The sequence below is a fragment of the Hemicordylus capensis genome, chromosome 13 (genome assembly GCF_027244095.1).
Source record: "Hemicordylus capensis ecotype Gifberg chromosome 13, rHemCap1.1.pri, whole genome shotgun sequence".
In the NCBI taxonomy this organism is placed as follows: domain Eukaryota; kingdom Metazoa; phylum Chordata; class Lepidosauria; order Squamata; family Cordylidae; genus Hemicordylus; species Hemicordylus capensis.
In genome coordinates, this window is record NC_069669.1 from 2,490,435 (window position 1) to 2,513,319 (window position 22,885).

At 46.5% G+C, this 22,885-nt stretch overlaps 2 protein-coding genes across 6 annotated transcripts in view; both read right to left on the reverse strand.

The window, feature by feature from the left end:
- COPS3 (COP9 signalosome subunit 3) overlaps window positions 1-22,885 on the reverse strand; it is a 64,121-nt gene that overhangs the window by 36,351 nt on the left and 4,885 nt on the right. The window lies entirely within an intron of this gene.
- Window positions 4,998-22,885, reverse strand: part of PEMT (phosphatidylethanolamine N-methyltransferase) — a 167,560-nt gene continuing 149,672 nt past the window's right edge. Inside the window, exon 7 of one of the 5 annotated variants that reach the window (XM_053275818.1) lies at window positions 4,998-5,457. The gene's annotated coding sequence lies outside the window, so the exon portion shown is untranslated. Of the gene's footprint in view, window positions 5,458-19,016; window positions 19,257-19,291; window positions 19,350-22,885 lie in introns of those variants that run through there. The other 4 variants (XM_053275820.1, XM_053275819.1, XR_008311930.1 and 1 more) reach the window with 4 other exon arrangements.

Below are 22,885 nucleotides of genomic sequence, written 5' to 3' on the forward strand. Positions count from 1 at the left end.
GTGGGGAAATTGTCTTGTACCGATGCATCAATAAGAACAGAAGAGGGGCGCTTAAAACACCTGCAGAAAAAGACTTTTCACGTCATCGGTCATGACGGTGAGGAGTGGAGACCTCTCCAGTTAATCATTGAAATTCCCAACAGAAGAATACAAAGAAGATTGCACATTCCGGGAATGAAACTTTGGCTTTGCCAGCTCCTGGATATCGGGGTCACCGGGTTTGAGTTTAGCGAACCGCAGCCAAGCTGTAAAGATGCAGGGCACGCAGCCACTGGGATCTCTCGGGCTGTATGCTCATAAGGCCTCATAATGCTTTCTAAAAATCTTATCTCCCAGTGCTTTTATTCTCGTCAGAGTATATTTGTTTCATCATTAAGTTTCCCCGAGTACTGTTACTGTCAGTGGCACTTAAGATAAGCCAGATAACCTTTGCAAGAGCTCAGCTGAGCTGTCAACTTGTTGTTTTTTAGCTGGGAAACCTCCCCCAAATATAGGCAACACTCCTTTGTAACTCATGCAACTGTAGATACAAACCAAATTCACCGTACATGGGAAGGGTTCTAGTTACCATGTTAGAAGCAGCAGGATTATTTGTTGGCTTTTGGGGATGACTTTAAACTTGATTGAAAGGGAGGAGAGCTGGTCTTCTGGTAGCAAGCATGAATTGTCCCCTTTGCTAAGCAGGGTCAGCCCTGGCTTGCATTTGAATGGGACACGACATGTGTGAGCACTTTAAGATGTTCCCTTAGGTAGGGGATGGGGCCACTCTGGGAAGAGCAGAAGGTTTCCAAGGTAGGGCTGAGAGAGACTCCTGCCTGCAACCTAGGAGAAGCCGCTGCCAGTCTGTGTAGACAATAATGAGCTAGATGGACCAAGGCCCTGGCTCTGTATAAGGCAGCTTCCCAGGTGTGTAGCTATAACTGAGCAGATGGGTTCAAAGAACCTGGCCCCGCCTCCAGCCAGTGCCCTCTAACAGGGATTCCCAGATGTTGCTGACTACAACTCCCAGCATCCCCAGCTGTAATCGCCTTTGCTTGGGGGTTATGGGAGTTGTAGTCAACATCATCTGGGAATCCCTGTTAGAGGGAACACGGCCCTCAGCTCCTGAGGGCCCCGGTTCCACTCCTCCCTATTTGCTTCATTACCTCCCTCACTCCAAGGGGCCACCAGAGAGAGGGGTGAACCCAGGACCCCTCTCCCCTAGCTATGCCCCTGCAGCTTCCTATGTTCCTACTAGAGGTGCCTATGGTGTTCATAATGCCATTCTCCTGGGTTCATTTCAGCAGTTCCCCCCCATCATCTCTAGAACGGCCATCTCTGAGCACGGACTGAAAGCATCTTGTCTGGGATGTGCAGGCAGTTCAATGCATGCGCATGACCACTCAGGGATCCTGCAGCACATCGCCCGGCATGCCACACACACTGCTGCCAAGCTTTATATCACAAAAACGGTGAATCACTTATTGTTGGAGAGTGAGGTTTTTCTTTAACCAGCAGAAAAGAGACTCTCAACTTCAAAGGAGGGGAGGTCAGCCTTACAGCCTTTTCCAGGGTAAATGAATACATTAGCCAGAGGAGAGTTTCCAACAATATTTAATAACTGGAGGCCCGTGGCTCAGGCATTGATCTTTGCTATGGAAAGTGGAGTGTTACCAGCACGTAACAAGTTATAAATAGTTGGAAGGCAGGAAAGTACACGTTGAGGTGTAAGCAAGGCTATAGCATGTATCCACTCCTCTGGCCAGGGGCGACTTGAGGTGAGGCCCCAAATGCTGCTTTGCCCCATGGACCTGATGTGGAACATAGGAACACAGGAAGCTGCCATACTGAGTCCAACCATTGGTCCATCTAGTTCAGTATTGACTACACTGACTGGCAGCATCATCTCCAAGATTAAGAATAGAAGCACACAGCCCTGCAGGATCAGGCCCAAGGCCCATCTAGTCCAGCATCTTGTTTCCCACAGTGGCCCAACAGCATGCCCTCTCTCCTGCTGTTGCTCTCCTCCAACTGGTATTGAGAGTCATCTTGCCTCCAAGGCTGACGGTGGCCTATAGCCACCAGACTAGTAGCCATTGATAACCCTGTTCTCCACAAAGAGCTGCTCTGATGGCACCAGTGTGGGGCATCTTGCTGCTCTGCTGGTGCCCCAATAAATCCGCCGCCTGTGGCAGCTGTATCACCATAGGAACATAGGAAGCTGCCATATACTGAGTCAGACCTTGGTCCACCTAGCTCAGTATTGTCTACACTGACTGGCAGCAGCTTCTCCCAGGTTGCAGACAGGAGTCTCTCTCACCCCTGTCTTGGAGATGCTACCAGGGAGGGAACCTAGAACCTAGATGCTTCTCCCAGAGTGGCCACATCCCTTAAGGGGAATATCTTACAGTGCTCACACATGTAGTCTCCCATTCAAATGCAAACCAGGGCAGACCCTGCTTAGCAAAGGGGACAGTACCATAAAGGCCAACTCTCCTCCCTGTGCCTCTAGCAACGAGGAATTCCAGGGACGCTCCATAGTAAGCATTTTGGAGAGAGGAGGACCCAACCCATCTCTCTCGAATGACCAGCATACCCGCTGTAACAAAAAGGTGATGGGCAATCTATCCCTTGGCTCGAAAACAAGGCCCGGAGCTCCAGGAGAGTGTCACCTTTTCGTCGAAGAATTTTCCAACTGTTGCAGTGTCACTGTTTGTGTTGTGGGGGAAAGTGGCTGCTGATCAGCCGACAGCATTGTAAATATTTCTTTAGCGTGCCAACTCATGGGGGAAAGTGGAATTTATTATTCTGTTTGCATGGCTGACCATTTGGGGCTGAGGTCAATGTCGGATTTTTACTGAGAGGTGCGTGTGGGTGTATTTGTGTGCATTTGAACACAGCATGGCGATTGTTAATAATATTGTTGCCCTCTAAAAACAGATGTATTGAGAGAGGAGGACGGGGCTCATCTGCCTTTAACAGCTGTGACTACCCCCAAAGCAATGACACTCTTGGCTTTTACTTTTTTCAGCTACCCCTGCTAACTGAGCAAAGAGACACCTTTCACAGTGGGGAGTCTCTTCTGTTTAGCAGGGGGAGAGCAACTGACCCTATCCAACCCCAGCACAGCATCCCTCCAGTGGCTGTTGCTGGCATCTGCCTTATGTTTCTTTTTAGATTAAGAGCCCTTTGGGGACAGGAGACCATCTTATTTATGTATTATTTATTTTTCTATGTAAACCGCTTTGAGAACTTTGATTGAAGAGTGGTATATAAATATCCGTAGTAGTCGTAGTTTAGTGGAGGTTAGGTCTTTGCGGAGTAAACCAGTATAGTGTGCAGCCGGTAGAGAAAAGCATCCAGGACTGTGTAATAGGGTAGCAGGGCTGGTCAGACAGAGGTCTTTGGTGTGCGTACTTGGTTTCTACCAGCAGTAAAGCAACAAAGGGTTCAGGTTGAACACTGGCAAATATACTTGTTGGATGACTCCGAGCAGGATAATTGCTAGTTTGTTGGTGACAATTTGGAATCACACAATTGTTTCCTGAAGGGTTTATTACTTTAAAGCATAGTTATATTATTATATGTTTTCTCCTTTGGGATTTTTCAGGCTTCCGAAGGTCACATTTCTGTATTAGCGGCCTTGTTACAAGTTTCAAGGCAACGGCTAATGAAGAACTTTAGTCGAAAGGCATTTGGTGCTTTTATGAGAACGGGCTGTATGTTATGAGTAATGGGATTTTATTGCATGTTGATATATATGTTTATGAGTATTTGAGCTTTGGGATTAGAGAAATGTACATTGTGTTTTGGGGTTTGTTTGTTTTTAACCTTGATGGTTTTATGTACATTTCATGTAATAGTGACTTTTTGCATTCATTTTGTTGTTTATTTTGTTCCAGTCTTGAACAGGAGCTGTTAGGATCTGGGGCAATGCTACGATATTTTGTTGTGGGTCCTCTCCTCACTCCTCCAAGAGTGAGGTCACTAGAACTAGTTTGGGGGAGCAAAGGGGGGGGGGAGTGAGGATTTTGCTATGCATTAAATTCTTAAAGGTACTTCATAAGAACAAAAGAACAGCCCTGCTGGATCAGGCCCAAGGTATCCTATTCCACACAGTGGCCCACCAGATGCCTCTGGGAAGTCCACAGGCAAGAAGTGAGGGCACACCATTTCTCCTTTTAATGTGGTGATTCTCTTTGTTTAGCAGGAGGAGAGTGACTGGCCCTCTCCACCCCCAGCACAGCATCCCTCCAGTGCCTGTTGCTGGTGTCTATCTCATGTTTCTTTTTAGATTGTGAGCCCTTTGGGGACAGGGAGCCATCTTATTTATATATTATTTCTCTGTGTAAACCGCCATGAGCCATTTTTGGACGGGTGGTATAGAAATTGAATTAACAACAACAGCAACAACAACAACAACAGGCACTAAGAACAAATGCAATAAGAGCAAAAGTAGAAAAATCAACAGCAAACAGCAAGTGCCGCCTTTGTAAAGAAGCAGATGAAACAGTGGACCACCTAATCAGCTGTTGTAAAAAGATTGCACAGACTGACTACAAACAAAGGCATGACAAGGTAGCAGGGATGATACACTGGAACATCTGCAAGAAATACAAGCTACCTGTAGCCAAACATTGGTGGGACCATAAAATTGAAAAAGTTGAAGAAAATGAAGATGCAAAAATATTATGGGACTTCCGACTACAAACAGACAGACATCTGCCACACAATACACCAGATATAACTGTAGTCGAGAAGAAAGAAAAACAAGTCAAAATAATCAACACAGCAATACCAGGGGATAGCAGAACAGAAGAAAAAGAAATAGAAAAAATCACCAAATACAAAGATCTACAAATTGAAATTGAAAGGCTGTGGCAGAAAAAGACCCAAATAATCCCAGTGGTCATTGGCGCCCTGGGTGCAGTCCCAAAAGATCTTGAAGAGCACCTCAACACCATAGGGGACACAGAAATCACCATCAGCCAATTACAAAAAGCAGCTTTACTGGGAACAGCCTATATTCTGCGACGATATCTAACAACAACAAAAACAATATTGATAAAAAATTCAGCCATCCCAGGTCCTTGGGAAGGACTCGATGTCTGGATAAAACAAACCAGTCAATAACACCTGTCTGACTGTGTAAACTAACAAACAAACAACAACAACAATAGACTCCTTGAAACAACCAAGGCGTTTTAAAATAATTAATTTCAGCTATAAGACCATAATACACGATGACAGTATTGTCTTGACACTTTGCTGTAAAGTTCCAGTCTGATAGACGGGAAACGTTTTCTGAAGGGAGGGGCCTCTAATCATCCCTGAGCGTGATGGACTTTTCCAGCGTTTTCCTCTCCACGAAGACTCAAGTGGAGAGAGGTCAGCAGAGTTTGTCGCTGGGCTCACTCTTACTCCGCTTCGTCCATGTCTAGCATAGCTTCCCAAGCATGTTATGTATACACGGGAGCCCTGCAGGGGAAATAAAGATAAGAACTCAACAGCGGAGGGTGATAAGGCATGGCAGATCTTCTCTGCACAGACTCAAACTCCCAGAGCTGGTTGTGTGTGTGTTTTTTTTTTTTAGTCCAAAGGGGAATCTGGAGTGTGTGAAGAGGAGGAAAGGTGAAAGCAATCTGATCTCCTAGGAACCAATGTGTTAGAGGTAGCGACAGGTGTGTGTGTGCTTCGAGGGGAAGGTCACCTGTCAGGTATGGGGCCTTCAGAGAGCATCCTTCCAGGAAGAACCCTGTACTGGGGGAGTTTTTGAACTTCGGCAAGAGAGGAGGAGGAGGAGGAGGAGGAGGAGGAGGAGGAGGAGGAGGAGGAGGAGGAGGAGGAGGGGAAGAATCCTGCCTGGGGAAAGGAATGTAAACACACAAGCTTTTCCGTCCTGGAGCCCTGGCCTTATCAGCCCCATGAACTTCAAGGCCGCCAGAAATGGACTGCAAACGCAAAGAGACCCGTGTACTGGGCTAAGAGAGCCAGGCTTCATTGACTGTTACGAAGGTTGTCCTTGCTGGGAATGGGGTTTCACAACCCCAGCCCTGCGCTGCTCGACGTGGGCAATTGTCAACACACCGGCGGCAAAGGATTCAAGGGCCACAAGTCACGGGACAGCAGAGACCCGCAGCTGCCGTGGACTTTGTCTCCCGCAAGGCCTACGGACCAACTTGTAACTGACTATTCACCAACGCATTGTTTATCATTGAAGAGAAGATTTCTGAGAATTATTCTATGACTCCCAATATTTATATACCACCTGCCCACGAAAGATTCCAAAGCAATTTACATAGAGAAATATTAGTACTAGATGGACCAATGGTCCGACTCAGTAGAAGGCAGCTTCCTATGTTTAATGACTCTTGACACATGTATTCAGCCAAGCATTTTAACTAGAAGTGTGGTTTTAAATGGTTTCAATTTGTTTTATGTTGTTGTAAACTGCCCAGAGACTTAATTTGTGGGTGGTGTACGGATATAATAAATACATTTGTAGCCCAACTTCTTAGAAAGGCTTTCTATAGCCGACAGGTAAAGTTAGCATGGCAGTCACAGCCCAAATGATCTCTGCCTGCTGAGTGGTTTTAGGTGGTATGCCTCTCCACCGCAGTCCTTCCAGAATGGATGGGGTTTTGCAGGGTCATATCACTCTTGTGAAAACACATACAGAGCCTGATAAGCAGAGAACATTAGCGCTGTGTCCTGAACGTTTGATTGGGGTTATCAATCAGAGCTCTTAGGAACAGTACACCCGTTACATTCAGGTATCTATAAGGCTGTCATTCCTGTCAGCTGTGTGTGTTGGCGAGGAAGTTCACCCAGACCGGGAAGGAGATTAGCAGCATTTGACCTGGCTGACCTATTTCTTCTTTGTTCAAGATTAGGAGGGCTAAATTCCAAATTTAGTAAGGAGGATCTGTCCCTACCCAGATATGTCAGGATACCATTTTAGATTGTGAGCGCCTCTAGGGCAGAGAACCATCTTCTTATTTCATTTCATTTATTTATTTATATCCCACTCTTCCTCCAAGGAGCTCAGAGCCATGTACATGGTTATGTTTAGCCTCACAACAACCCTATGAAGCAGGTTAGGCTGGGGTTAGATCCAGAGTCACCTGACTCTGGTGAGTTTCATGGCTGAATGGGGATTTGAACTCGGGTCTCCCTGATCCTAGTCCAATGCCACTACACCATGCTGGCTTTTGCTATGTAAATGCAAAATGACATTTGCTTCTTCTTTTTTTGGTTGAAAAAAATAAATATTCCACATAATAAAAATCTAGAGCAAATGTATTTTGTCCAATAGGCACAAGTCCAATTGGATCAAAGTTCACTCTGGGGCAAGCTCTGGTCTAAAGCCGCAGGCTGTAAATCTGCAGGATGATAAAATAAAATAAAAAGGTCAGAGTCTAGAACAATTAGTATGAATAGCCCAGATATATATTTTGTAAAAACCTAAGAAATCCCTTCCACTAGCATAATATATGGCCTCAGGTTGCTTTGTCCTTATTCTCACTGCAGCTGGGTTATAGAGCACTCTCATGTCTTGTCAGCATGTGAAGATCTGGAGAAAACAGGGGCGGGGAGGCCCTTTCATGAGGCAAGCTGAGGCCGCAGCTTCGGGCGGCAGATTGCTGGAGTGCCATCAGGGTGGCAAAACGCCCTATGCCACAGTCAACACAGCAGCTTTCTGGGACTTATCAGACCCTTGCAAGCTTTGCAAAGAGCATGGGGAGATGGTTGCTTTCCTCTCTTCATGCTCCTTGCAAGAAGCTGCTGGCAACTTCCCCTCCTCCTCACCCCTACCCCACTTTCAAAGCTTGGAAGGGTTGGCTTCTTAAAGGGGGCTGACCCCCCATCACTTTGGTGCTTTCAATACCTTGGGCTACCCCTGCTGGGTGTGCTATTTGGGGATGGGTGCATGTGGGTGGAAGGTGGGGAGTGGGAAATTGCCCCGGTCACTAGAGGTCTCTTCTGTGCACTGCTAGTATTGATAGGTCTAAGATGTAGAAGGCCCACAGTAAGAAGCCCACTCTCTTCCACAGCCATCTTTATTTATTGAGAGCTTTCAGTCCTGCTTTTTGGCCTCAAAGGTGGCTGATGATGATAATAATAATACTTTTAATCCCTGGCAACCGTAACTCATGCCCTTGTCACTTCTCGGTTGGACTACTCCAATGCGCTCTACCTGGGGTTGCCTTTGAAGACAACTCGGAAGCTTCAGCTGGCCCAAAATGCCGCGGCCTGGCTGCTTATGGGCAGCAGAAAATATGATCATGATTCACCTTTGCTGAGGTCGCTACACTGGATGCCAGTTTGCTTCCGGGTGCAATTCAAAGTGCTGGTTATCACCTATAAAACCCTTCAGGACCGCCTCTCCCGTCCAACTTCGCCACACCCTGTGAGGTTGTCTCAGGTGGGCCTTCTCAGAGTTCCGGGCCCAGGGGAGGTACGTGGGGCCCAGGCTCATGGGAGGGCCTTCTCTGTTGCAGCCCCGTCCTTATGGAACACCCTGCCTCCTGAGAGTCGTAATGCCCGCTCCCTTCTGTCCTTTAAGAAGCTTCTGAAAACGTATCTATTTTGCCAGGCTTTTAGTTGTGTGTTTGTGTGTGTTGTCTTCGCAGTTGTTTTAATTTTTGTAAACTACCTCGAGTCTAAGGAAGTCAGGTGGTCAATAAATCTGCTAAATAAAACAAACAAACACATAAATAATACCTCAAAACAAAATATTAATAAAACAAAAATCCAATCAAAGATAAACAAAATTACAAACCAGTGCTGGAGCCAGATACCAAATCAACACAGAAGGGAGAGCATTGACTACAGGCAGAATAGAACAAAAAGGTCAGAACTGCTTGACTAAATGCCAATAACAAGGGGGCCCACTGGGCCTCATGGGGGAGGGAGTTCCACAGACTGTGGGTACCACTACCAAAAAAGGCCCTGTCCTGCATCCCATCCAGTCAGACTTCTGATGGCAACAAGACCCAGAACAAGGCCTGAGAGTTCCTTGCTCTTATAAAGCACCCGAAGGCTCCCTTTATTCTCCCGGTGTTTTTAAAGGCAGCCAGCACTGATTCCCTCCTGAATGCATCTTTTCCTTCATGTCCTTTCTCTCTCTTTTAATCTCTGTTTTAGTGCCATTTTTGTATTATTTCATTGTACTATGTATATAAGAGTCCTGAACCCCCAGAGGCTGAGACAGCAGGGTTGCTTTATAAACAAAATGATTTGTTGTTATTTTGTAAAGAAATATGGGGCACTTGGGGATGGCAAATGAGGATTTCTTCTTTTCAGCGTTCCCTCTTGGAGAAGGCTCATGAGAGAAAAGTACTTTTTATCCCTGCATATGAGCAACATAAAAACCATGTTCTCCCTCCTGCTGTAACTGGGTTTGCGGGAGAGCCAGTACTGATGAACCCTTTGTGTTAACGTACTGCTGCACATTTTCCAATTTTGAAATCAGCCCGTCTGTAAGGGAAAATGCTGAAATTTAAGATGCACACACAAGGAAGCAGCCAGCTCCGCATCTCTGCTGCTTATAACTTGCAATCAGAGCTATCGACCAAGTCAAGGTGCTTTGTTAAGTGATAAATATTGGATTGTGCTGTTTCAAACTTTGTCACCCTCCTCTGATTAAGATGGGGTTGGCAGAAATACGGGCAGCCATGGCAGAGGAGATGCCAGGTCTCTATACGGAGCATTGATCGATGCAGAGACAGGAAGTTCTGGCCGTTAATTGGGCCAAGCTTTTGCTGTCCAACAAAGCAACTGTCGTCGTAATGATCCAGAGTGTCTAACGGGATGGTGTGTCACCATTTGGCTTTTTGTAGAAATAGGTCACTGGTTAAATGCATGAAATAACACCTTGATGCATCATAATTTCCATTAAAGTAGGGAGGAAGATAGAAAAACTATTGATGCTTTTGAACTTGGGTGCTGGAGAGGACTTTTGAGGAGACCATGGACAGCCAGGAAAACAAACAAATGGATCATAGAACAAATCAATCCAGAACGTTCACTCGAGGCACAAATGGCCAGGCTCAAACTATCATACTTCGGACACATTATGCAAAGATCAAGCTCCCTTGAGGAGTCCATCATGTGGGAAAAGTTGAAGGAAAGAGAAGAAGAGGACGACCAGCAGCAAGGTGGATGGACTTGATTATGACAGCAATGAATGTGCCACTGAGAAACTTTAAAGGCCAAGTTGAAGACAGATCATCCTGGAGAGAATCTATCTATGTGATCACTAAGAGTCAACACCGACTTGATGGCACTCACTCACTCACTCACTCAATCAATCAATCAATCAGGGAGGAAGAGATGCTTCTTTAATTGGGCACCTTGAGTGCCTTGGAGACTGAATCTAGGGCAGAAGACCTCCATCACATTCCTTAGGAACATAGAAAGGTGCCTTATAGCAAGTTGGACCATTGCTCCATTTGTACCATTGGACCATTTGGGAGGAGAGCTGGTCTTGTGGTAGCAAACATGACTTGTCCCCTTTGCTAAGCAGGGTCCATCCTGGTTGCATATGAATGGGAGACCACATGTAAGATATTTCCCTCAGAGGATTGGGCTGCTCTGGGAAGAGCATCTGCTTGCCTGCATTCAGAAGATTCCAAGTTCCTTCCCTGGCATCTCCAAGATAGGGCTGAGAGAGACTCCTGCCTGTAACCTTGGAGAAGCTGCTGCCTGTCTGTGTAGACCATACTAAGCTAGATGGATGAATGGTCTGACTCAGTGTATGGTAGCTTCCTATGTCCCTATGCCCATCTAGCTCAGTATTGTCAACACAGACTGGCAGCGGCTTCTCCAGGGTTGCAGGCAGGAGTCTCTCTCAGCCCTTTCTGGAGATATCAGGGAGGGAACTTGGAATTTCAGATGCTCTTCCCAGAGCAGCCCCAAATATCCTACAGTGCTCAGACATGTGGTCTCCCATTCATATGCAACCAGGGCAGACCCTGCTTAGCAAAGGAGACCATTCATGTTTCTTACCACAAGACCACCTTTCCTGCCTGCCTTGCTCCATGATTAGACCCAGCTTTCTGAGCTCCTTCAAGAGAGGCAGCTTTGCAATCCAACATTTTCTAGCAAGAGGGTTACAAAACCAACTTGTATACTTTGCTTGTGCATGAAAAAAGCTCTGTAGGATCAGACCAAAAGTTCATCTAGAACAATATGACATTTCCAACAGTAGCCAATTAGATGCCTCCAGCAAGCCCAAAGATGCAACTGAAGGCAACAGCTCTCTCCATGTTTGTCCTCCAACTTATAATATTCAAGGCTATTCTGTCTCTGAACATGGAGGGCTATCTAGGCAGAGCTGAGGTTTCTGTCGAGTCAGAGATCTGGGAGGGCCAGAGGCCTTAGATGGACTCTAAAGAGAAAAAGATCAGGACCTTGGATAGCTCCAAGAAGGAGCTCACAGAAGCTGGGTTGAGCATCATAGAAGAGATGTTGCTCCAGGAGCTGCCTGGAGTAGACTGCTAAGTTTTATAGCTGCTGCCCAGGAAGAGTGAATTGGCCCCATCATTTCCCTGGGGAAGTCTCTGTTGCTTTAAACCAGTCCTTGGCCAATTTTCTTATTTCCCCCAGTGGGACTGGGGGATCATACTAGGGCTGGCGGGTCCTCAAGGGACTCCTCCAAGTCAGGGAATAAATGCAGGGCTGTTGTCCTGCTTACCATCCAGGCACTCAGAAGAGGACAAGGGAACACTCCCACTCCCACCACAGGAGAGACAGAGAGAGAGAGCAACCACACATGTGCGAGAGAGAGCAGGACTAGGGCTGGTCTGTGAGTCAGCAGGCAAAGCACAAGCTCTCCTATAGCAAGCTATGGTTACCAGCAGGGCCCGGCTCATAGGAAGAGGCTTATATAGGCCTTATCCACACTTTGTTTCCTTCTTGAGTAGACCACTCTTTAGTCCTCCTCTTGAGTAGATCCCCCTGGTGGTAGTTTTCTGCTGGCCAGCCTTGCACTGTGTCGCTGTTCCTACAAAGTTCATTGGGCTTTGCAGCGTCTGTGCTGGAAGGATCCAAGAGGGACTTCTCTGGATACACGAGAGGTGGGAGATGGGTCTTGGGGCTCCATGAGTGCCGCCGCCGTGGCCGGGCCGAGTCCCGCCACCACCACCACTGTGCTGCCGGGCTGGGCCGGGCTGCCCCCGCTGCCTCACATCTCCAAGTAACTTGGTCTCTACCCATTTAGGGCTTTAAAGCAAGGCATAATTTAGTTCCTGGAATTAATACAGACCACAAAGGTGAGTTCTGGCAATATGAAGATAAAGGATGGAAGTAAGTTTGCATGATCTTTCTTAGGCACCCACCAGCAGCTGCTTCCTTGAAGGATGCAGCCAGCTCCAGCCACCTCACTCCAACTGAGCAGGGCCTGTTGAGACAAGACCCAACCAGCTGGCTTAATCTTGATCTTTCTTTAAAGCCATTGCTGGGGAAAACAAAGAAGCCCCCTAGGGGCGAAGCCACCCTGTTAATTAACGAGTCCGGGAGATTGGTATGTAGCTATTGCCTGAAGGAAGAGAAGAAGAAGAAAACCTTAATAAAATCTGGGTAAAACCAGGAAAGGTTGGATTTAATGGCCCTGCCAATTAGCTCTGATTTGCATTCTCTTTCTTTCTCAGAATGAACCAGACTCTGTTGTGCAAGGGCTGCTGGGCACAGCTACTGCTGAGATGGTTTCCTGATGGCAATTGCAAAGTCAGGCCCATTACGCTGAAAGTCCTCTACCTAAAGTACCGTTCGCCTCTCCATCTGCCAAGTAGGGGTGATAAACGGGTCCTGAAAAGCAGGGGCTTTCAAACTTAGGTCCCCAGATTTCTTGGACTATAGCTCCCATCATGTTGCGCCACAGTGGCCAAAGGCTGGGGATGATGGGATGATGTGGTCCAACAACACCCGAGGACCCAAATTTGAGAGCCTTTCTCCTAAAGCAACACACTTTTTCAGACGGGCACAGACACCTTGTCATTAATTCTTTCATCAAAGATCCGAGGAAAGGATACCTGGGTCCAGAATAGTTCTATGGTTTTCAAACCTTTGATTCTTCATTTTTTGGTTTCATTCTTAATTCATTTGCATTTTCCCATTGATTTAAAAAAACCCCAACATAAAATAAAGTATATATTCTACTTTGAACTCCCATCAGTAGCTCATCGGTGGTCTCCCTCCCAAATGGTTGGGTTTTTTTTGCAGTGATTAAGGATGCTTATATACTGCTTTGTAACAAAAAGTTCTCAAAGCAGTTTTCATGGCAAAAGATAGGAGAAGATGGTGGAAAATGCAAATTTCAAGATGCTGAGAAGTTGCTATGCTCCCTCTGTGTGCCTCCTCCAATATTACATGAAGGACTCCGTTCCATTTCCTCCTGCAGTCATTTGCAAAGCTGAGACTGGATTCCCTGGACAGCAAGTGATTGCTTGACTTGTCTCAGTGGTTTCACCACCCGCTAGTGTGGACCAACAAGGTCATGTTATTTGACCCCCATAAACACCAGCGGAATCACCTTGGATTTACGTCAGTCAGTGTAAATACTGGGGGCAGAATCTGGCCCCAGGCGGAAGGCTGGATTCTGGGTTTTTGTTCGCGTGTGGAGCAAAACGTGCCAACCTGCTTCCTGTGTCAGAAGCAGCGAATTCTGTCAACTGAATGCCTTGGAGCAGTATCTGTTCTCCCCTCCCCTTAATGATGACAATTTATCAGTTGCTGCCAAGCTCTTGTCAAGGAAAACAGCAATCTCTCATCCCTGCAAATAGCAAGAATAAACAGCAGTGTAGGGAGGCTGGAGGCTGCCTATATGCGGCCGCCGCCGCGGTTCCCTGGCCCCACCCTACCAGTCTGACATCAGATGCAGGGACCTGGCTAGCCACGCCCCCACAAGACACGGGGGACGTGGTCTCCCTCCCAAATGGGGCCGTGCAGCCTCGTTTGGAGCCAAAATGGGCCCGTGCTGCATTGGCTGTGCGGTCGGAGTGACTCTCCCTGCCTTAAAGGGGCTGTGGGGATCGGGGTCTACGCAGCCCCTGGAAGTTTCAGCATGCTCTGTGCGAGTATGCAGAGCATGCTGGAGAGACCCCTGAGAAGGAAGGCTGCTTTTTCGCCTCCCGGCTGGGGGTCTCCTCATGAGTTGCGGAGCCACAGTGCAGCAACACAAGATCGTAGAGCCCAGGTTAGCACTCTGCTAACCTGGGCTTAGGGGAGGGCTCCGTAAGCGCGTAACCCGCTTGAGGTAACCCGCTTGCCTGCGAGCCTGGTGGTTCTCACGGTCGCCAGAAAGCAGGCGAGGCTCCCTTAGCCCCCTTTTTGGCGATCATGAGAATTGCCTCACAGTCTCCTTTTTCACTTTTCTGACTTGGTACAAGACAGTTTCCTGTGTTCCTATGAGCCAAGGTTACACTCCTAGTTCTGACACAAAAACATAGGATAGCAAGGAGAGAAATCATAATAAACTAGCTGACCTGCCGCAGAGCATCTGTGCCCCTAGTTCTCCCTGTCGTTCTTCTCCACTGGCTGGCCTGGCAGCGGGTGCTCTCCTTCCCTGCCGGCCGACCCAGCGGCGGGTGCTTTCCTTCCCTGCCCGCCAGCCAGCAGTGTGCGTGCGCTTTCCCTCACCAGCCGGCCCAGCGGCGGCCACCATTTTCTCTCCCCGTACCCGTGGCTATCTGTCAGCTGCTTGCGAACTCTTGCGAGAGCTGCCACACATGGGATTAGCCATGGGTTCATCTTAGAGAAATGAATATATAGATAGTAAAGTTTCCGCGGTATAACACTTCTTAGGCATTGTCCTGCTGGCCTCTCTGGAAACCTGGGAGGCATCAGTAGGGTGCAATATGAGGTCAGTCTAAACCAGATGAATGGTACACCAGGTGTGAAGTTTCACCTGCTCTGGAAATGTGTTGTTATGTGACCTCTGAGAATGTACAGGCCTCAGGTAGGATCAAAGCATTAATAAAACCAGGCATCAGAGCACTGCAACTGCTCTCTTCTAGGGTCACACAGCATAGGCAGAGAAGAGAATACCGTGGCAGTGTGCACCAAAGGTTACAGATAAACAATGGCTGTAATTGTTCCTGAGTGCTAAGCAAATTTACCCAGGGCTATTATCCGGCAAAGCACTCAATCTGTTCTGTACTTTCTCTTCCGTTTCAGGTTCTGCAATCTCGAAAATGCTGGGTAATTGTCCGCATTGGGTCTGTTTTCAGAATTGCAAAATACTGAACATTGATAAAAAAGAGGAGAAGCTGAAAGCAAATATGAGTAGCGACTGGCATCAGAAGGCGATTTGAATGAGGAAGCTGAGCCCACTCCTGCAAAAAACTCCCTCTCCATCCCCCACCTTCAAAACTGCCAATAGGAAATTTCCATCAGGAAATTGGAAGAACCATTTTGTGGCTGAGTCAGTGTTTGCTGTTCCTTTCTCTGGTCTCCCAAGTCCATTCGAATTTGGCTAGAAGATGCTGTGCCTCTTGATCTGTATTTATTTTGAATTTGTTAACCTGCCTCTTAGCTCCAAGATCCAGTTTCATAGGCTCCAGCTGTCCACACAGAACACAGGATGTACTCAACATACCATTCTTGCCAATTAAGGCCAAAGGCGCCCTTGGGGGAGGGAGCTCGGTGGGAAAATGGAGATCGCTTCACTTCACTTCCACTGTACTGCACTCCCAATCTGGACTGGAGCTCCTCATGGTTGTTTGTGTAAAGAGAAAAGGTGGGGCATCCTCCCAGTGGGAGGATCCCAATATCCAGGCTCTACAAGGAATGCTGACTTCAGTTTCTGAATCGGGCTAGTTCAGATCTTGGATTTAGACATCCCCTATGTCACTTACCCTCAAGGCTCTTCAGGGCCTCACTGGGTTATCTCTGCTATCTCCCTATGTTGCTGCCATTTAAAGCATGTTAAAATCCAGGAAAATGGTGGCCTGGTCAACATGGTATGATCTAAGGAAGAGATGGCAGTGAGGAACAGCAGAGAACAAAGAATTTACTCTGTTTCCACTGTCACCACTTTCCCCATATTGCTAACTTTAAAAAAGATCCATATCTAGATATACATAGTGATTCAAAATGGTGGTTCAAAATGGTGGTTCAGGAAGATCGCCACCATACCAGGAATTAGACAGTAAGTAGAGATGTGCATGAAATTGACTTTTGGAATCATTTCAAATTTGAATCCAATTCCAAAAATTCATTTTGAATTTGAATCAGATTCAAAATTGCATCCCAAAATCTGGTTCAAATCTGAATGGAATTTGAATTGATTTACCCCTGTTCTGGCACCTTTTTTTCAACCAATCAGGGGGCCTGAATGGTTTAAAAAAGGTACCAAACGACTCAAATTGAATTCAAATCGAATTTCACAAATTTGTTTCAAATTTGAATGAAATTGCTCTTGAGGGGTGATTCAGTTTGAATCTGAATCACTCAAATCACCCAGATTTGAGTCAAATCGATTGCACATCCCTAGCAGTAAGGCCCACGGGAAACAGCAGAGGTGCTGGGGTTATCAGTGGGGATTGAGATAAGGTGGGTTTATCAGTGGGGATTGAGACCTACCTGACATCAGGGCTTAGGGCCAACAGATGGTCATGGGCCACCATCTCCTCTTCTCATAACCTTCCCCGAATCCTTTCCCATGACTGCACTTGTTACATAATTATGCCTGGTCAGCCTTGGACTGCTTTTGAAACAGGCTGTAACTACCCAAAGTTACTTCAACGCACATATAAGGATTATCAGTTTGTGAGGTCGCTTGCAATGAAAGCAACCACACGACACATCAGCCAAAACAGCATTGACTAGATATACTGTAAGAAAATAATCATGCACTTAGTCCAAAATTCCCAAGAGTCCCACCGGATGATTCTTCTAAGCTCTAAGGCTTAGCCCCACAACAAACACCAGTCTTTGCTAGACCAAATGAACAAGCAATTTCCCCATCAAGGACCTTGGGCTTTGAGAACTCCTGTAGCCTTGAAAAGCCACAAATGGAAGATTATTCTGTCCTGAAATGCCAGCAGGAGAGAGTACCACACAAACTTACATTTAGGCATGTTTGATAAACAAATTGCAGGAGGCAAGAATGGGAAACAGCTCAGTTGTATACAGCAGACTCAAGTGGCGATGATCTTGCTGGACTGCACCATTTGAGACTGCAGGTAAGAAGGGGCAATGTGTGATTGAGTCCTCTTCCACACAACAAAAATGCACTACTACACACAGAAGTCTGGGTGGAACAGTACACCTTCACATGCTAGTTTTCCGCCTGTGGGGCTTTTTAAATCTGTGGGAGCACTCAAGTATGGGGTTCCTCCACCTGCACTTTGAAGTGGCACAGTCCAGGAAGAGTCCACGAAGATCAGATCCATCCTCCAAAGCTTCTCCAATGGCAGTGGTATGGGGCATCTCGCTGCCCTCCCCAATAATCCGCTGCTCAAGGCAATCGCCTCATGAAAGGGCCCCCACTGCAGAGAGGCCACCAAGTACCAGGTGCTGGAGACTGACCATGGGGGACCATCGCTTTCCTATTCTGCTTGGTTGCTCCTAAGAGGCATCTGATAGGCCATTGCTGGAAGCAGAATGGTCAGAGTAGGGTGGGCTTTGGTCTGATTTAGCACAATTGCTCTTAAATTGAACTCCCAGACCTTACTTTAAAAAATTATATATACATTTTTTTAACAAACCAAAAATCCACTCCCTTCCTTTTACTTTTGACTTGGTTATGTAATCACTACTCCAACTCCGCCTCCTCTTTCTCGCCTTTTCAGTTGCCCAAATATTTGTGAACTGTTATCAAGCGGATGACGTAATCTCTTAATCTCATGATTCATGCTGAATTCACAGCTCAGAGTCACAAGCCGATTTCTAAGATCTGCTGTGTGTGTGATCATTTGCTTCCAGGAGTCCACTGGGAGGAAAAAAGCACCACACCTGCTATATTTCCTACAAAACTGTGTTGAGGGACTTTTCCCTTGGAAGAGCCCTGACATTCTCTTTTGAATTTTGCTTTTGGGAAATTTTGCTTCCAACCAGTGTTCCCTGTAACAGAGATTCCCAGATGTTGTTGACTACAACTCCCAGCATCCCCAGGTGCAATGGTCTTTGGCTGGAGATTGTGGGAGCTGTAGTCAACAATATTTGATATATATATATATTGTGAACTGCCCAGGGACTTTACATTATGGAGATATATATATATATATATATATATATATATATATATATATATATATACACACACACACACACAAACTAACAAATAAACATCTGGGAATCCCATTACACTGCTTCCAACCCTAGGCTCTTGGATATAGGAAGCTGCCTTATACCAAGACAGATCATTGGTCTATCTAACTCAGTATTGTCTACTGGCAGCAGCTCTCCAAGGTTTCAGGCAGCCATAATGGCCAGAGACCCTTTGGAGTTGTAGTCCAACAACATCTGGAGAACTAAGGTTGGCAATTTTTGTTCTAGACTATACAATTCATACCGTTATTGACCAGGGGCTCAAGGTTGACTCAGCCTTCCATCCTTCCGAGGTCGGTAAAATGAGTACCCAGAATGTTGGGGGCAATATGCTAAATCATTGTAAACCGCTTAGAGAGCTCCGGCTATAGAGCGGTATATAAATGTAAGTGCTATTGCTATTGCTCTTTATTATTATTATTATTATTATTATTATTATTATTATTATTTATTGTAGTAGTAGTAGTAGTAGTAGTAGTGTCTTCCTCTACATTGGCCAAAGACCCTTGGGAGTTGTAGTCCAACAACATCTGGAGATCTAAGGTTGGCAACTTCTGTTCTAGACCATACAATTCATCCAGTTCTGTTGTTGTTGTTGTTTTGTTTTTAGTGTCTTCCTCCACTTTGGCACTAACTGGTTCTTTGTTTTTTTATTCATTGTCAGTTTTAATTGACTTTGGGGACCCTTGACTTTGGGGCCCTTGTTGGGGTCAAAAAGTGGGGTAGAAACACCTAAAATGATAGAAAACCAAACCAAATGAATAAATGGCACACTAAGAAGCTTCATGCCAATCCTCCAGCTTTGCTTGGATTTCCAGAAACAATCACAGCAAAGAACCAGAGTGCTGTATTTTTTTTTTTAAATCAATATAATTTTTTGCACTTTTTGACAATGCTTCCCATAAAACGATGTCAGCTCTCTCTCTCCCCTGCTTCCTCGCAGCATCCATTCACGTGGCTCTCATTTTCGCCCGGCCAATTCTTACTTATCAAATCTGCTGGCTCTGTAAATATAGAAACTCTCTTGATTGTTCCCGTATTAGAGATTGCAGAACCTGACGGTGATGAGAAATTACATGAGCCCAGGAAAAGCTGTTCTGAAAGAAACGGCCAGGGTCACTTTCTTGTTTTCAAACATCTGTGGGTAAACATTCATACTTCCGTAGAATGGCTGGTCAGCCAGGATGGCTTTGTCCACCTTTCAGAGGAGGTTTGTTATTCTCCGGCATGTGATATGCGGAGAACATTTAATCTTGTATTTGAACAAAGCTCTTTCACCCCAAGAATATGGGAACTGGATGAGCAACAGAGTCATAGAATGTTAAAATTAGAAGGGACCTCAGAGGTCTTTTACTCCAACCCGCTCAATGCAGGAAACTGTTTGAAAACCTCCAACAAAGCAGAACCCACCACTGCATGAAGTAGACAATTCCACTGTCCAACAGCTCTTACAATCAGAGGTGCATCTAGGTAATTTTTGGAGCCTGGACCGAAAGGCCTTTGGAGGCCCCCCTCCACTGCAAACTAAGCATCACCACACTTAGCCAGGCAACCACACCACCCGGGACAGGCTAAAGAGGATTTAGGGGCCCCCAGAGGCTATGGAGGCCCTGGACTTTGACCCCGAAGTTCAGGGTTAAGAGCACCTCTGCTTACAATTTGGACATCCTTCCTAATTTCTAGACCAAATCTACTTCCTTGTCATTTCATAGAACCACAGAATCACAGCATTTAGAGCTGGGAGGTAAACAGGAACATAGGAAGCTGCCATATAAATCGAACAAATAAATAAAATAAATAATATAATGAGTCAGACCACTGATCCATCTAGCACAGTATTGTCTACACAGACTGGCAGCGGCTTCTCCAAAATTGCAGGCAGGAGTCTCTCTCAGCCCTGTCTTGGAGATTCCAGGGAGGGAACCTGAAACCTTCTGCATGCAAGCAGGCAGGTACTCTTCTCAGAGAAGCCCCATCCCCTAAGGGTTACAGTATGACAATCCCTTTACAGTGCTCACATGTAGTCTCCCATTCAAATGCAAAGCAGGGTGGTTCCTGCTTAGCAAAGGGGACAATTCACACCTGCTACAAGAAGACCAGCTCTCCTTGGAGGTCTTCTTGGAGGTCTTATTTTCTAGGCCAGCCCTTCGCTCACGGCAGAGAGCTCTTATAGCAGGCCTAAGAGATGGCCATCCAGTCTTTATAGGGGGACAGCCCATTAAGGGCTAAGCAGACTGTTCCACTGTTTGATAGCTCTTAAGAGTTAGGAAATCACCAGTGTCATCAGTATTAGCTGGTAGGTTGGTCGATAGATAGATAGATAGATAGATAGATAGATAGATAGATAGATAGATAGACAGACAGACAGTCTTTAGGCCCAGAGAAACTTGCAACATTTTAAAATAAGGGGGGAAAAGATTCAAACATGGATTCAGCTAAATCCCACACTCAAGAGTCCTTCAAACAGAGCTCACATATTATTATTGTTAATGCAACCTCAGCAGGGTGGTGCACAATATTCTCAAAAGTCAGCAGTGCCTAGGGTGTTGGACATGAAGGGGATTCAAATCTCCACTCAGGTATGGAACTCACAGGATGCCCTTGGACCAGTCACCATCTCTCAGCTAAACTGACATCGGAAGCTGCCTTCTACTGAGTCAGACTGTTGCTCCCTCCAGCTCAGTATTGTCTGCTCTGACTGGCAGCGGCTCTCCAAGGTTCCAGGTAGAAGTCTTTCCTAGCCCTACCTGGAGATGCCGGGAATTGCACCTGGGACCTTCTGCATGCAAGCAGATGCTAGCTGAGCTGTGGCTCCATCCCCTGTGGGGAATATCTTACAGTGCTCATATCCAAATACAAACCAAGGCAGACCCTGCTTAGCAAAGGGGACAATGCATGCTTGCTACGATGAGACCAGCTCTCCTCCCCAAACCTACCTCACAGGGTGGTTGTGTGAATAAAATAGAGGAAAGAAATCCTTGTATGCCCCCTGAACTATTTAGAGAAGGCGTGGGATAAAAATGACACCAATGTGATGAATCTATGGATTATTATTTTTTAAGGACTCTCTTCAAGAACCCACAACTAGCTCTTGCAGGAGGCAAATGGTCTAGCAATAACAGCCCTCCCATCTTTATTTATTTATTTTTTATTTAACATATTTTTATACCGCCCCAAACTTATGTGTCTGGGCGGTTTGCAACAAACTGCTTGTGTGAGCAGAACCGTGTCCCAGAGTTCATTGGGGTGAACCCAGGACAAAACCAGTGTCCATTTGGAGTCATTTTGTTTTGATACCAAAGTCCAATTTCCCTTTTGCTCTTTGTACAGTTTCTTACGGTCCACTGCGTTGTGTCTCAGGGCAGAATACCCCCGACGACTCTGGTCTCATGTTCATGCAGCAAACCCGTTCACCCCATTTACAGTAAACAAGAATTCACTGTGCCAAAAAGTAGATTTGACGTATGAGGTCCACACATTTGGAGGAGCACCTTTGCATCTCTGCGGGGAGCACCTTTGCATCTCCTTCCCACATCTGGCTATAATATTTAGTTCAAGAAGAGGCCTCACATGGTGCCCTTGGGCCCTCACCTTTCCCCACCCACCCTGGACACATCCTGGGAGGGCAGTAGCTGAGAGACAGAGCACCAGCTTTGCAAGCAGGAGGTCTCAGGTTTGATCCCTGGCAGCAGGTTGCGCCTTCAAAAGGGTTATCTTGACCAGCCAGTCCTTATTGTCAAAGTCACACTTTGTTCTGCATTGGTCTCTGGGAGCTAAACTGCGGGGCACCGTGTCCTCATGCTCTTTCCAGCAGATCAAAGTGGCAATCTTGGTGCCTGCTCAGCCTGGCTTCTGCCAACCCTGCCTGCCCGCAGTGACTTGATTGGCAGCTTGGAATGCCCAGGCACCGATTTTGCTCTGTTCTTTCTTGGCCATTGGAACATGGCCTCCCTTTTTGCTTCCCAAGGGTAAAAGAATAACTCACGAAGGACAGCTGCAGAACAGCTTCGTCCCGGGGCGACCTGCACTTGCTTTTTCACAGGGACCTCTCAGAGCATTTGCATAACGTCACCAGCAGGTACAGAGCCACAGAAAACATTGCCACATCCATGCCACATCTATTCACACGAAATGCGGAACCGGAGTTGAATGGGCCACGGATGTTACGTCCGAATGCGGGCAAAGGGGCTTTGGCGTGGTGATAAAATCGAGGGTTCAGATTTGGAACTCCAGTCTAAAGTCTTGGGTTGTAGTGAATTTTGTTGCCACAACCCAAGGTTCCACATAGCTTGCATTATGTCCCAATTTGGAACCGCAGGCTGGATTCCCTGGAAGCGGAGTTGAAGGAGGACGCTCCTCTGGCGTGATTGGCTGTGCAGGCTGTCCTTCAGCCAGCTCCCCCGCCTCTCTGTAGTCAGCGAGATTGCAGAGAGACTAATCTCCAGCAGTGTTCCCTCTAACAGGGATTCCAAGATGGTGTTGACTACAACTCCCAGAACCCCCAAGCAAAAGCCATTATAGCTGGGGATTCTGGGAGTTGTAGTCAACAACATCTGGGAATCCCTGTTAGAGGGAACACTGCTCTCTAACAGGGAATCCCTGTTAGAGGGAACACTGCTCTGCGTCTGAATTT